Below are 6246 nucleotides of genomic sequence, written 5' to 3'. Positions count from 1 at the left end.
CATTTAAATTCCCAGAATTCCTCTTCTCTCTCCCCTCCCCCCTCAAACACTGTCACTGTTGGTCTTTCACTTGTTTTGCCTGTGGCTGTGATTACTTTTGAAGATGTAATTATTTCAGACCAACAACTTCATTTTCGAAAATTGATACAATGATTATGGAGCCAAGGTGAAGCAAGGTGAAGCGGCCTGAGATTCTAATAAAAGTGTCTTGTGGTGGAGCGGCCTGAGCTTCTTACCAAGGTGTCCCTCTCTATCCGCCCTGGCTCCTTTTGGGGTCATGGCGGCTCAGTGGTAGAACGCCTGACTCGAGACCGAAGAGCTGTAAGTTCGCGCCGGGCCCGGGTAAGCCGCCTTGCCGGGAGAGGTAGCACTCTCCTGTCACCTAGCTGGTTGTGGCAGCGGTGGCTCATTGGGTTAGAGCGCTCTATCCGAAGGGTCGGAGGTTCGAGTCCATCCTAGGATCACTGGTAGACATCAGGAAGGGCATCAGGTGATAAAGTGCTACACGCTCCAAAACCAAAAGCCCCCTACCTAGGGGCAACGCCTTAGCCCTTATAAAAAAAAGGGGGGGGGGGGAGGCACGGCGTAAAACTCAAAAAAGAAAAAAATAGCTGCAGAGGAAATACCGTGCTAGAATGAGAAATTTTATGTTTAGAAATCTATGGCATTCCTCTCACTCGCTGTGTAATACTCGAGAGAAGACCCAAATCTTTAACGAATTAATATCAAGTGTAGTATAAGGATGCCATCGCATCATATTCATGTCGTGTACTGGAGCAGTCAGCTATAAAATTACGATCTGATTTCTGTACGTTTGTTTGTTTGTTTGCGCAACGTAGCGCAATTCTTGTTTTTGAATGTGCCGTTAGAATGCTTTAACTTGAAGAATAAAATATTTTCCAGTCCAATCGGGCCACCGGTTCCCGAGTTATGACTTATTTCTGGAATTTCGACATCGAACGGAGGCCGATGTGACTATAAATATTATTTTAACGCTCACTTACCCGTATATAAAATTACTGAAGCTATTCACACCAGGCAAGCAGGGTTAAAATTCATTCGATTAAATTCAAATACGACCAAAACAATTTCCTCCTATGTCATGACAAAGTCAGATGTGAAAAATTGGTTTAACTTAGAAGAGAAATGTTCCAACAAGAGGCTTTGTGGATAACCGTCATTAACTTGTCCATCACTACAAGGCTTCTGTGAGAAATTTAACAGTCTAGAAGGAGCGAAACAGACTAAAAGGAAAGTAAATGGATTAATGACATTACAACGAGAGGGCGAAGAAGGCAAACCCATCAGTTTTTATAAGTTCTTGCGGCACCCAACGATTATCGTACATCACTGCACTCTGCAACGTGGAAGACAGGGTAGTAAAAGTTATTAGTAGTAAGCCTGTCTTCCCTACCGGGCTCTTTAGTTTTAATAATAAGGCCCTGAGTCTTAACCCCCTGAGCTGAGGCTGTATGTAAGCATTACCATTTTGACTGCAAGGACGTCCTTTATTCGTACTGATTTGCAGGCGATTTTAGTTCTCTTAGAAAAGTTTTTTCTATCTGCGAGGGTTAGATATAGCCTTAAATTATCCATTCATGTTTGAGGTCATCAATAAATGGAATGCAGTGGCATGGAGGTAGAATGGAATAATAAAGACGTCTTCAGAGAGGAGTTAAGATTTTGTAGAAACTCGAGTATGAAAAGTTTTGAGTAAATACTCGCATCAACAGAACAAATCAGTGCTACTTAAGTAGTTATTTCATATTTCGTAACGTCTATTTTAGTTTTCACATTAAAAAGTCAAATGTCCGGGCGGGGTAACAATGAGCGGTATCGGGGAAGAAATAATTACAGAAGATGGGAAGGAAGCATGATACAAAGAATGCGTAACGAGATTAAGCAACGGAAGTGAAACGAGCTGAAACAAGGGATGTGAAACCGGAAAGATGTGTGAAAGATGAAACGAACCTATGTGAAACACGGGAAACGAACTGATGTGAAGCAAGGCGAGGCTAGCTGGTCGATGGGAAAAGCCACACTTCACGGCCGCCGTCGCGAGGGTCATTGAAGCGTCCTCTCGTCTGGTTATGAACAGCCTCCCCAAATTTGTGACGCGTTTTCTAAAAGCCATTATACTTGGATGTGTTGGTACTCCACAGTCGCTTTCTTTCCGGCCTCTCTCCAGGCAAGTCTACGGCAAATGAAGTTTGGAAGATTTTCCTTGGATGGGTTCTGCTGATGAATGGTAAAATGTTAGTGTTTTCATTGTCAGAACTGGTTAAGCGATTGAATTTCTTTTGCAAGAAAGCGTTTTTTATTCTTTCTTTATTACTAACAGTCGATTTTATTTTCCTTAGAATAGCACTCTCAAGTACCTATAATACCTCCAGTTCACACCGGCTCCTCAGAGCTGAATAGAATGAAATGAACATAGCACGAAATAAAAATAATAATAATAATAATAATCATTATCATCATCATACCGTACTCGGAGTGAAAAAGTTAAAAGCATAAGAATCAAGGCAGCTATGGTCTCCCTCCTGCCCTCGCTCCCCACCTCAGCTCTTTTACACCCCCTGGCGTTGCCTACTGCATGCATATTACAAAATTACATGCGCCTCGTGGAAACATGCGGTGGTGTCTGGTGCAGACTCAGTGTTTTAGCCAGCAGGATGTGGTCAGCATAAAGATAACAGATGTACTATTATGTTTTCATGTAGACAGCAGTATTTGCTTTTATACAGAAACAAAAGGAGAGAAATGTATTTAATCCCAGTACAAGCTTGTATGATTATGTATACGGTATAATTTATTACAAGTTTGTTCATATATCAAAAAATAAATACAAATACGCATCAATGTCACCCAACTTAATATAAAAAACACCATCTCTCATACTGTACAGTATATGTTGATCACATGTCACGCTCCCTCATTCTCAGACATCTACCCAATTAATATTCCCATACAAGATATTACTGTTTTTATTAGCTACACCACTGACAGCCTCATTCAGACTTCCACTCCCACTAACATTACTCATCGCCATTAATATCGTCAGTCTGCAAAACTTTCTTTTCTTGCAGTCTTCAGGCGACTTATATTCAGTTTAAGAAGGTGTGACCATATCTAAAACCCAAGGGTCAAAAAGTGTATCCCAACGCGAATAATACTGCTGAAGAAAGCAAATATAGAACAGAGAAAGAAATTTGACATCGGATTCAAGTGGTTAAATCAGGTCCCCCAGATCCATAGGATGATTCTTCTCAGCGCAGGATAATTTTTCTCAATTCCCTCAATACTCGCCGATACCGTTATCTTTATTGCACTGGACGGTGGGTGAAGAATGGAGAAGAAAAATATTGTCTTCCAATGTGTTTTTCTTTTTCCTATAAATTCTTCATTGATTTACAGACATTTTACATTTTCACGGCCAACTGATTCACCGCTTATCGAGACTGAATTATTAAGGTTTTATATATGCCGGCCTCCTAGTCCTTTTCTCCCCCCCCCTTCCTCCTCCTCCTCCTCCTCTATACCTCCCTCCTTCCCTCCATCCCTCTCTGTTTCTTCCTCTTTTACAAGCCATGTTAGGTTTGTGTTATAATTCTGGATATATGAGTTTTCAAAGTGTTCTGGTGTTGATGTGGATATGTTAGAAATCATGACGAGAAACTCTTTGAGATGGTATGTGGAGAGAATGGAAAATGAACGATTGATTAGGAGGGTGTCCGAGGGTTAAGCAGAGGGGAGAGAGGAAAGGGAAGACCAAGGACGAGATGGAAGGATGGAGTGAAGAGGTATTTACAAGAAGGATGTGTTAGCCGAAGAGAAGGCAGCCAGATGGAGGACGACAGGGTGACCCGGTTGCGATTCCTCTGTGGACAACCCTTCTGGAATTAAGGCGACTGGTTATAGACTGACAGACAATTAGTTGAGATTAGGACCATGAGAGATGGAGCAAAGGTTCTTACAATAATCTTTAAGTTTAAGCATTCCTTAGTATGCCTGTAAACTTAATCTAAGGAACAGTGCTTAGAGATTCCGGATCCCTACGCATGACTTCAAGTTCGTTTACACTGGACTGAGTCAAAGTGTAGCTGGGATCACATAGGACAATACATAGCATTATTGTTGTGGAGGGCGGCGTCTATTGCAGTGTAACCATATATCATTCTAAATAAAATCGTATGGAAAAGCAAGAATAAATTGGGATGTGCGTCAGTGTGACTGAAGGGATTATTTAATTTAAGAAATGTAAGGTAAGAGCAAAGAAGGAGAGCATGAATGGGGGAGGAGAAGCCATGAGAGTGGAGTACAGAGAGGCAGCGGTGAGGCAGGAGGAGGGTCATGGAAGAATACGAGTGAAGGAGAGTGGTGCAGGAGGAAAGCCAAGGATTATGCAAGTATGATGAGAAGCGAAGCGAGAAAAGCATGGTGGAGTAACCAGGAGCAAAAGTAGATGACGTCAAGAGTCCGAGGAGAATGGCGCATGAGTGAGGAGAGACCCAGGCAATAGTGATGACAGGCCGAGGCAAGAACGAGGGGAGATTGAAGCAAGAGTGAAGTGAGGTTGTGGCAGGAGTGAGGGGAGACTGCGATAGAAGTAAGGAGAGACTGAATGGAACAAATAATTATAAAAATGAAGCAGTGATGGTGGGCTGGGCTAAGGTAAGAAAGAGAGGAGGTCAATGAAAAAATGAGATAAATGCCAAAGGTAAGCAGAGAAGAGATTAAGGTCTGAGGTCTGAGAGACCGAAGGGGTTTAGAGATAAGTGGTATAAAGACAAGGGTGAGGGAGTGAGAACAAAGATTAATGAAAGGTGAAGAGAGGAGTTAAGATTAGGTGAGGGTCAGGTGAAAAGAAGAGTTAGGGAAGGGATGAGGACGAGGGGAGGAGAGAGGTTAGAGATGGATTAAGAAAGAATGGGGATATGAGTGACAGCAGCATGAGGCGAAGGGTTAGATAGGAATGAGGAGAAAGGTGAGGGAATGAAGAGGGTTGAGTGAGGGCGGGATGTGGAGAAGGGTTAGAGACGGGTTTGGGCAGAAGCAGGGAAAGGTGAGATAAAGGCTTTAGACAGAGCGATAAGAGAGCCTGGAGAAGGGTGAGGGTAGGGCAAGGAGAGGGCTAGAGAAGGAATGGGGACGGCGTGAGGAGAGATATGAGAACAAGGCGAAGTTGTGGAGTGAGAACAGGGGAAAGGTGTAGATGGGATCTCCAAGCAGCACGCCTAGGAGTCGGTCGAATATAGATAGCATGTTCTTCCGGTTCACTTCGCACTGAGACATGAACATGAAAGGATTGGGTCAAGAGATACAGACCATGTACTGTATATTTTCACATTTTACTTGTGTGTGTGTGTGTGTGTGTGTGTGTGTGTGTGTGTGTGTGTGTGTGTGTGTGTGTAAGAGAGAGAGAGAGAGAGAGAGAGAGAGAGAGAGAATTATTATAAATGAAGATATGCGTACAACTATGTTTAATTCCTATTCCTATTTATTTTTTGTAGCAAGAGAAGGTCAAAATCTAAGCTGAATCAACTGACAGTATGAATACGGTATAACATGCAGACGCAGACAGAAACAGGACGTCACACAAGAACCACTACTGAAAAATTACCGGAATCGGTCTTAAAGAGGTTTGTTCTTCATTTCTGTATTTCTTATTCTTTGCACATAAAACTTTTCGCACAAATAAACGAATTAGATGAATTATTTGTTATCTCTGACGAAACCGAGGTCCATTTTCCTTTAGCTTTCATCTCCCTCAAGGATAAACTTTGACAGCCTGCCCTCCAGAGCAGCTCACTGTTTAATTACCAGCCAGAAGTTTTCGAACTGGAAAGGATAACTTAATGGATCCCGTGCTGGACACATTACTTCAGGCGGGAAATACTTTGTCATCAGTTCTTTACAGTATGGAGATCGCAACGTCTGTTTCGTTGATGCCAGGTAACTGAATACTTACAGACGGTATACAATAATTCGGATACATATTACTTACTTTAGGCAGAAGACATTATTCACCCACACTCGTTCAGAGAGAGTGATATATTGTTTTGATCGGCATGTCTTTCCTTTTTCGCGCAAATGCACGCACACTGACTGAACCACGCACCCACACAGACCCAAGTACACACACACAACCTCACACACATACACACATCAACACACACAAAACCATGCACACACACACACACACACACACACACACACACACACACACACACACACACACACACA

This window comes from Coenobita brevimanus, chromosome 97 (assembly GCF_032717465.1).
Source record: "Coenobita brevimanus isolate Jiangsu-jjx chromosome 97, ASM3271746v2, whole genome shotgun sequence".
Classification (NCBI taxonomy): domain Eukaryota; kingdom Metazoa; phylum Arthropoda; class Malacostraca; order Decapoda; family Coenobitidae; genus Coenobita; species Coenobita brevimanus.
Note: the sequence above shows the minus strand (reverse complement) of the source record.